The sequence below is a fragment of the Miscanthus floridulus genome, chromosome 8 (assembly GCF_019320115.1).
Source record: "Miscanthus floridulus cultivar M001 chromosome 8, ASM1932011v1, whole genome shotgun sequence".
Taxonomy (NCBI): Eukaryota; Viridiplantae; Streptophyta; class Magnoliopsida; order Poales; family Poaceae; genus Miscanthus; species Miscanthus floridulus.
Window position 1 is genome coordinate 193556597 of NC_089587.1, and position 10334 is coordinate 193566930.

Here is a 10334-nt window from a genome sequence, read left to right on the forward strand (position 1 = left end):
CATAGGGCAAGAAGTACTTGATTATGTATCAACACTACACCAGAGCATGCTATAGGACATGCCATGTTGCCGCCATACAGAGAACTGGGCACATGGATGGTCATGCCTGATGAAATGGGGGTGCCCAATCTTCCATGAAGGTAACTCTTGATTTGGTGGAGATTTGACACACATGATTCTTCTTCTGATTACAAGGACTCAAACTCTACAATCGAAGCACCATGTCTCCTCTAGTTATCAACCATGTATTGCCCGATTGACCTCACTACAAAGGCTAATTCATGTCTGTTAATCGAACAACAGAAGCAAGAACAATAAGGAACATACTATGAATAGTGCTAGTATGAATAAGCTCACAAGACAGGGTCTCACAAACCAATGAATAACAAAGGATGTTTTCCTCATCAATGTCTGGCACTGTTACAGTACTATCCTACCTAACCAGAGTGACATGCAGTGTGTGCCTACCATCCGCATGAATCCGGCTAAGACAGGAGCCGGCTCTAGCAACCGTCATCCCAATAGTGTTGCATCAGTTGGATGTGATAATTACTTACTGGTGGCAATAGTACCTTTGACCATTAGGAGTCACACATGTATGTAACCCTAACCCCATGCTATATAAGAAAGGGTGAAAAACTTCTGGTACGGTCTCCCTCTCCCTCAACACACGGGCAAATTAACTACAATGTTATGGTATTATACTTTTTGTTCTCGTTGCAACGTGTATAATAATCCTAGTAAAACAATATTGCATTAATCACAATAGAAAAGGTTGAACCATGCAATCCTTTAAATGCATAGTGACGTATTGGATCCTTCCATCCCCTTGCGTACATTCGTGACAATGTGCACTCGTGCTCCTACACAAGATTGCACTAGTAGGATAACTATGGCAGTTGATAAAAAAAATTCTTGGGCCAGATGGTTTCCATCTTTTACTCTTCCCATCATCTTCCATCTTAAGTCAATTTCAATGGGAGATTCATAAGTATTAAATAAGCTTATGTGGCATTAGTATTAATGAAGAGAGATGTGGGATGAGTTTCATCTGATGAAACTTGTCTACACTGTTTCCAACGCATAGGAGTCTTGGAAACAATAAGATGAAACTCTCATTAAGACTGACCTTAGGTAAACCACAACAGCCCGCTGCAAGTCCCTCGCTAAATTACCATTTTGAAACGAAATTGTATATAAAATAAATCATATATCGAGTTTCAGTATTTCCTTATAGACATCTTTCAAGCATAGCTCTTTACATGGTTAGCAGGCGATAAAAGGAATGAAATCAATCCCTAGAATATCTTTCAAACAATTTTCAACTTCGACCAAATATATAAGAAAATATTAGTATTTATTGTGCACGATTAGTATCATTAGATAAAGATAAATCATTCAATATATTTTTATCATAAACTTATTTGGAGATACAAGTGCTGCTAAAATTTTCTACAAATGCGGTCAAACTAGCGACACTCTTTTTTGGAACGGGGAGAGTATAGCAGATATCTCCTTTTCCCAGCACAACAATTAATTTGCAATCATTCGCTATGGCCAATTAAGGGAAAATCGACCTGGCCGTTTTTAAATTTATTTCTCAATATAGTCAACATGAGCGGGAGAGTGAGAGAGGAGCTGCTGGTGAGAGAGTTAACCATGCAGCAGGCTGATAGGTGGGGCCTATAGCAGGTTGATAGGTGGGGACTGGTGAGGGCGTGTGCCTGCGAGTTGTATCATGCTGGCCACGCACATGAGTGTGGTGCTGTGGTGGACCGTTCAATGGCTGCTAACCGCTAACTAATCAAGGTGGGGAAAGACCAAAGGTGGTGCTGACATGGACGTTGATTTGGCGTATTGAAAACATTGGACTACCAACAGGAAAGCAAAAATATTTATTTGGACTTGGATTTTTCATTTTTGGGTGGGATTTGAAGCTAACTAGACATTTACAAAAAAAAAAGATTTATTTGACTGAGGTTTATGAGAAGGATTTGTCAACCCTAGTTTTTTTACCCATAATGTCTAAAAACGATGCTAAGACATTGAACTGGCCCCTAGCAATTATGGTAAATAAATCTTGTAATAACAATGTGGTATTTATATAGTGATGAATGGATGATAATATGTGCAAGGCTTAACACTATACTATAGATATGTCATCATTGCCGGCTGGGAAACTGTTGGTTTCACGAGTCGGCAATGATGTGAATCAACACCATCGTTGGTTTGGATTGGAACTGACGATGAAAACCAAAAAACAATAGCTACACCCGGCGCTGCGCATCCGCACCTAGGGCCGTCCGCGCCAAACGTCCATCCATGCCATTGCCTACCAAGATTGCGCCCTCGCCCACCCGCGCTGTCGGCGTCGCTAGTTGTCCGCGTAGTTACCATTGAGTCACGCAAATCCAGCAGTGCCTCGCTAGTGCCACTGCACTAGAGCCTCCGCCTAGCCGTGGAGGAGGAGGGGTAGCCCTAATCTATATAGCGCCGATGTTGAGGGGGGGAGGAGCGCCGGGCGTCGGGGGAGGAGGGGGCGGCGGCGGCGGATCTATAGCGCTAGCGATGGAGGAGAAGGAGGAGTGTCGGCAGCGGAAGGGAGGAGGGTAAAGGGGAGGGTGGAGAGACCCTTAATATATATTTGGGGCTGATTTTCATTGTTGGTTTGTAACTTGAACTGGTAATGCCACAAACTAGCGATAAAAACATTATCACCACCGGTTCCATTATAAACCGGCGGTGAAAATCAAATTTCACTACCGGTTTATAACGAACCAGTGGTGATATTGTATCATTGTCGATTTTAATAGAATTGGTGGAGACAATAACGTTGGAAAAGTATTTTTTTATAGTTGTGATAAATTGGTTCATGATTGCACAAGATACTCGAGTAAAGTACTCATATAAATTGTTGTTTGTGTTTTCTAGTGGGATAGTAAAAAAAATCTAAAAATATATTTTTTGCGAAATCAAAAATTTGTGCTTCATAACAAATTTCCCTGTTGGTATGGCTAAAAACCGACATAAAAATTTATCACCCAGAGGGCAATCCTCGTTTCCAATAGTGAATGAAGCAAAAATGTATATGAAATTTATAGTACTCGACAAGATGTACAGATTTGTATGTGACAGCCTTTTCAGTTAAAATTATTTATATGCCTATCTAAATAATATGAACCAAGCTTCTTGACCAACAAGAGCCAAAATAAGAAATATTTAAAAATTGTTGCGAGTATAAATTGCGAGTAATGTAAAAGACACATGGGAATAGAATGAACCATCCAACCCTTTCATTGATCATTAGATAGATATTTATACAAGAGGAGAGGAGGTTCGAGGATGGAAAACTCATTCGTACACCACGATGTGGGCATATCCTATGGCCATGGGAAGTTCCCGTGCATGCAGCCATGCGGGGAGTAACTCCCACGTGGCCACATACAGAGATTGTGCGGTTGTGGTTGACCATACGGTGAGTTCCCAACTCTAAAACCAACTCCGGATATGCGGATGGACTGAGATTCATCCCTATACAAGGTATTTGTAACACTCCCCCTTGATCAAATCCGTCCTTGAGATCAATGTATTGAATAATTTCTCCAAAAACCCTGTGGGGAAAATGAGGAGAAATGTGTGTGGATATACCATTAAAAACTCCTTAAAACCCAATGAGAAAACAAGGAGAAAGATATAGCATATAATGATTATTGCCTCATTGTAAACTCATATGGCAAAAACCTTGGAAGGAAAACCCATGACCAAGTTTAGAGAACAATAAATATGATCTGAGGATCATAACTGTAATTATATGTCTTTGATACCTACTCAAAAACCCCTGTGGGGGGGGAAATAGGAGATATGACATATGTTTGTCTTAGATACCCCTTACAAAAACCCTGGTGGGAAAAATAAGAGATATGACATATGAACTTGTATTGATATTGCCTCATTAAAAACCTTTTATGAGAAACCTGTGTGAGGAAAAACTCATAGAGGAAAAGAGTACAATATGATGTTTTGGACATGTTATAGTTTCAAGAGGAGTCTCCCCCTGAGCCTTGCAACTCTCAAAGTCATAGCATACCAATCTCAACAACACATTGTGAAATGTGGAAATTGGTAGGAACTTTGTGAATAAATCTCGTGGAGTTATCACTTGATTTAGTTTGCAAGGTGTTTATCTCCTCACTTTCGTGAGAATAAAACATTTCTAGAAGGCAATATAGTGATATTGCTCTTATGTAACCTGTTTACATCCAAGCAACACAACTTGCATTATCTTTGAAGATAATGGCTAGTTGCTCGATGGAATCAAAAGCAACCATTCAATAAAGTCATACATGTTCATGTAATACTTTAGAATGAGGAGTGGAAGTAGCCATTAGAGTTAAGTTTGATGACTCCCATGAGAACTTTACCACTATAACATCAGTATATGATCTAGCATTATGAGGATTAAATAGCCAGTATCCCGATACTCCACATGGTCATATCTTAATTTACATAATAATAAATCAAGATCCTTTGTATCATATAGATATCTATGGATATCCTCTTTGACTCCCACCTTTCGATGTTATAGAAGTTGCGCCTTTCAAGCTATAGCAAGTATCTACAAGTGTAATATCAGGCCTGTTGTAGTATGCAAGATACATGAGCGCTTTGATGGCACTATGGTTGTTATCCCAAGGGTCAGAATGGATATTGATCCATATTTAATGATTGAATGACCATAGTGTTGGTAGTATGATTGTCCAACATTATTTGGATATTGGTGTACAATATCAATTGAATATTGGAAGACTGATGTGTGTGCTTAAGTTATAGACTTAAGCATAATTTGGTTTTACCCAAATCTTATATCTCAATTCCGTCTTATAGGATGACTACCTGTTTTGATATGTGTCATATGAGATGTATAAAATCCAATGGGATTTTACTATTGTCACACAGGTGAAATCATCAAGATGGGAGACATCCTTCTGTGGAAGGAACTCACCTAGTCAGTTGTACCACAATCAACTTGACTATTCCAAGTCGTGGAGTGACTTGATTTATACACAATGTATGTTGCGATTTGTTTTTTGATTCAGAATACAAAGTCCATTGGGACTTATAATCCAAATCTATCCAAATCAAATTTGATCTGCCAATTATCGATATAGGAACATAATTTCCACACATACCAATGGGTACGTTATGCTAGGTCTCTGCGTGAAACCATGTGCTATAAGCTCTCACTATTTCACCACCTTATGGATTTGAAAAATCCATAATGGTTCCATAGGGAACGCATTGTGAGGAGAAGTCATTTCAGAGGTAATGGCTTCTCACTATTGAGTGAAAGCAATTCTCCTTAATTGCCACCTTTGGTTGACCCAATGTGAGTGTTTGAACACTCTACCTAGGACTTGTGGTCTAGATCTAGATAAGGTGTACGGCAATTTTGAGGAGTATGTCAACAATTTGTATTCTTTTGTATGATTGATTCAATGGAACCAATTTTAGCATGTGGAAATATTGACCCTTTTGAACTCCATGTCATTTCCCATAATAACAGAGTTAGGGCATTCCAATGACCCAGCGCCTAAATTTGTGCACAAGTTGTGCTGGGCTTTTGGATGTTAAACATCCATAGGCTTTGGATAGTAAATATCCATAGTGTCTATCAAGTTGATGTTGATATGCATGTACTGTCTTGGAGAATTATCTCCCCCTAATCCGAGAATGCTTGCAAGAAATTGTATCCCCATGTGGCCATATTTCTCCCCCTCTTATTCAGATTCAGGAGTTGAGTGGTTTTGTTAGGTACCTCCACTCTTTCAGTCACATTAAATGGGGATCGGATTTGGTGATAACTTTATGACAAGTAAATGCATTTGGCAGACTATTTGCAATGTGTTGCAAATATAAGATATTTTAAACTGTTGATTCAGATTCTTTGGTACGTGGATATGAGGATCGAACATCATTAGTGACATTCTCTTTTTGATTCCTGGCATTCTACGTGTGGTAAGTATCTCCCCCTAATGCTTGGAATCTTCCTCAAAGATGTGTTCAGCATACGGGCAATGAATGAATCCCTAATTAGAGATCTGAGGTATTATCGAATGACAAAAAATGATACCTTATGTTGATCTCCAAAATACCCATTGATGTATGCTGTGATGGTGATATCGGTACGTACAAAACATTACCGATTCGCGGATGGGAAATGTTTTGGCTATAGGGCCAAATTTTCGCGTACTAGCTGCAACGGAGGGAGACGTATAATTGCAGTTTGATGAATTTGGATTTTGATGCGTTGTGTAAATCCACATGCCACCAACTAGATGTTGGTAAATTGCAATTCTATTTTGGGTCATCAAACAACAGACTTGTTTCTCTCGACGAGAGATTCAATTGAGCCATTATGTGTATGAACATAAGATACTTAATGATGTAGTCCCTAAAAACCAAACTATTCCATATAAATGGATTGGATCCCACGTCGAGGATCATGTGCTCCAAATTGAAGAATTTGAGCAATGGGTTTGGCAAATTTGTGGTACCTTATGAGTAAAGGACACACTTAGGACAACATTGTAGATGCATAAATGTGCATTACATAGTATTTTTATGGTCCATAAAATGGCAAATGAAGTCACATGTATGTTCTTGAATTTCTTCAAGAAATTTAGTGGCTCATATTGATGTTATGACCAATAGAATTGATAATAATTTTCTCATCATCCTAAAGGTAGAATGATTAAGGCAAATGTGCCAAATCTTGATGGAATCAAGAGAGAAAATTATTTTGTACGCAACATATAATATGGGATTGATGTATGTATAATACACCCCAGATGATACAGAAGGAATTTGCACAATTATCTAGTTTCCATATATGTTGCACTAAGTCGAGTGAAGATTTTCATCATCGCTCCTTAGTATTGGGTTTCGGTATGGAAACCATGCAAGTAGATAACATGAAAACATCACTGGGGTATTTATAGAATCAGGATACACTGATGCATCCATGATTAATTGAATACCCGCAAAGAGAGCGCAATCTCTCATCATTGTGTTAGCTTGACAATGGTCCACTAAACAAGATTTCTTTCCACCTGGTTGAATCCCAAGTGATTCTATATAGAGTGAGGCAATATTCGAGTATGAATTTGCACTCATATAGAATATGTATACCATGTATGAGGTACATGATATTATTTGGTAATGAACAACATACTACATGTGGTAGTACGACATTAGGCTAATAATATTTCCAATAGAAATATGAAGATTTTTGCAAGCGTTCGCTTATTGAAGTGAACTTCAAATTGATCCAAAGAACTCGCTTGTCTCCAATGAGTTGGAGGTATAGTTGAGCCAAATATTTGATTTAGGATTTTCTGTGTACACGGATAGTACAATCACATTTTTGTGAAAATGTGAGATTTGTCACACATGATCACTTTTCTAAATGAAAAATGACATTTGCGTTCATGAGAATCCACTGTGTTGTATATTGCCATGGATCAAAGATCCTTGATAAACGAATGAGTAAACAATCATTTATGATTTGGGCAATATTACATCCTTTATTGAAATCCTAATGAGGAATTTGCAAAAGGTAGATGGATCTCACTCCTTTGAATACTCAAATTTGTAAAAATCCAAATATGGGAGTTGCATAAAAAATTGCAAAAAATGCAAGTGTGGCAATATCCAGAATGGATTGAGCATTTGGTTGTAATGCCCATGTTAGGAAAATAAATTCTATCCAATGCGAGGTTGGAAATATTCCAAATTGGAAATATTAGCCATATCCTACATCAGTTTATCATGTATGAATTTACTTTGACAATAAATAGTATAGCAATAAAGGCAAAATTTTAGGGTTCAAGGTGATACTTGATTATAGACTAACCATTCTATAAAAGGACACGCGACAAAGTCGTTGCTAATGTTTTGGAGTCCATTCCGGTGGGAATAGATGATGTAAAGTCTTTGCCAAAACATAGACTCTGTATATGATAGAAAGGAGTCCCCAAATTATGCACTATAGATTGCTATTTATTTAAGCAAATGGTTACTTAAATAACTTCATATTCAAGATGTGTCTTGAATTGGCATATGCAAAACATTATGATGTCAAGATGAATCTCGAATCACATGTAGTGTTTACCTCATATTGGATAGGTGATAGAAAATCACTACTATCACCGTGAACAGTAATCATTGCCAAGATATAGTCTCAATAATTATACATTAGCAAGTTAACACACAAATAAAGGTGCAAACCAAACTGGTGACCTTGTAGTAGGGGAGCATAATCTACAAATATGTGTATGTGCAGTAGATGTCATCCCATTACCTTGTGTTTATGCTAATAGTATGGGTTGATCATATTTTGAAGGTAGTCATATGTTAGGAACATGACATATACCTTATTGGGTGATTCAACTCAGAGGTAGTCACTATGTTTATAGAAACACGGTGTACACCTCAAATTATGAGACTATCACTTTAAAAGTAAACACGCAAACGGTGTAAATCTTTTGAATTCATATTTAGATTGGGGTGCGGTTGTGGTTGACCGTACGGTGAGTTCCCAACTCTAGAACCAACTCCGGATACGCGGATGGATTGAGATCATCCCTATACAAGGTATTTGTAACAAAAATAATAATAATTAACAAAGAGTTAAATGCATCATTGATCCGTTAACTTTTGTCCATGTTTCACTTGGGTCCATCAACTGTGAAAGTGGTTTTTCGGGCCCATAAACTTTAGAAGTGATGTATCTCTAGTCCATACCCCTTCGTTTCTTTTTTTAATCCGACGTGGCGGTCTATAGTGGCGCTGACATGGCCTTGGAGGCAGTTGTAGCTCACGTGAGCAGTAGACGAGGGCTGGTTAGTGTGCAAATGGCTCTGACATTCAGAGAGAGGAGGCTTCGATGTCCGCGCCGTGAGCCAGCGGCGAGTTCCGGCTCTCGGACTTCGACAGGCTCGCCATGCTGGGGCACGGGAATGGGGGCACGGTGTACAAGGTCGCGCACCGCCAGACGTCGGCGTTGTACGCGCTCAAGGTGCTGCACCACGGCGACCCCGGGGCTGCGTCAGAGGTGGACGCCCTGCGGCGCGCCGATAGCTCGCCGCATGTCGTGCGGTGCCACTCCATGCTCCCTGCGGTGGCCCCCGGCGACGTCGTGCTCCTGCTCGAGCTCGTGGACGGCGGCTCGCTAGACACCGTCATGGCCCGGCGCGGGGCGTTCCCGGAGGCCACGCTCGCCGAGGTCGCGACGCAGGCGCTGGCCGGACTAGCGTACCTCCACGCGCGCAGCGTCGTCCACTGCGACATCAAGCCGACGAACCTCCTCGTCAGCGCCGCCGGGGAGGTCAAGATAGCCGACTTCGGCATCGCCAAGGTCCTCTCGCGCGCCGGCGACCACTGCGCCGCCTACGAGGGCACCGCCGCGTACATGAGCCCTGAGCGGTTCGACACGGAGCGCCACGAACACGCCGACCCCTGCGCCGCCGACGTGTGGAGCCTAGGGGTCACCGTTTTGGAGCTCCTCATGGGACGGTACCCGCTGCTCCCCGCCGGGCAGAAGCCCAGCTGGGCGGCGCTCATGTGCGCCATCTGCTTCGGCGAGCTGCCATCGCGGATTCGCGGCCAGACGACGCAGCGTCGCCGGAGCTCCGTGCGTTCGTCGCCGCTTGCCTGCAGAAGGACTACACCAAGCGGGCGTCTATGGCACAGCTTCTTGCACACCTGTTCGTCGCCAGAAGAGACGTCGCGGCTACGCGACCGCCTGGACTACTTCTTGTGCACCCGTTCGTCGCTAGAAGAGACGTCGTGGCTGCGCAGGCCATGCATGGGCGCGAGGTTGCCGTGGTCGTCGAGCCGGAGAGCAGCCACGGGAGCCGGAGAGCAGCCACGGGAGTCTCGAATGGCGGCGTGGTCCTCGATGAAGATGCCGTTGACAGGTCGCCGACGAACAGCACGGCGTTGCACGGCGGGACACGGTGGTGGAGAGCCACGACGCAGCGTATGAGGTGAAGAAGGGCGAGATGGTGTTCGGGTACCAGCCGCTGGCGATGCGCGACGAGCGCGTGTTCCAGCGTGGCCGCGAGTTCGTCCCCGACCGGTTCGCTGTATGTTCTGACGACGCGCGACGAGCGGCGGCGGATGCTGGAGCACGTCGGCTATCTTGACCTCCCCGGCGGCGCTGACGAGGAGGTTCGCTGGCTTGACGTCGCGGTGGACGACGCTACGCGCGTGGAGGTGCGCCAGTCCGGCCAGTGCCTGCGCCGCGACCTCGGCGAGCGCGGCCTCCGGGAACG

At 42.4% G+C, this 10334-nt stretch overlaps 1 pseudogene; it reads left to right on the forward strand.

The window, feature by feature from the left end:
* The window catches only part of LOC136470422 (serine/threonine-protein kinase 1-like), a 34229-nt pseudogene extending 24179 nt beyond the window's left edge, over positions 1-10050 (forward strand).
* Positions 10051-10334: the final 284 nt, after the last annotated feature.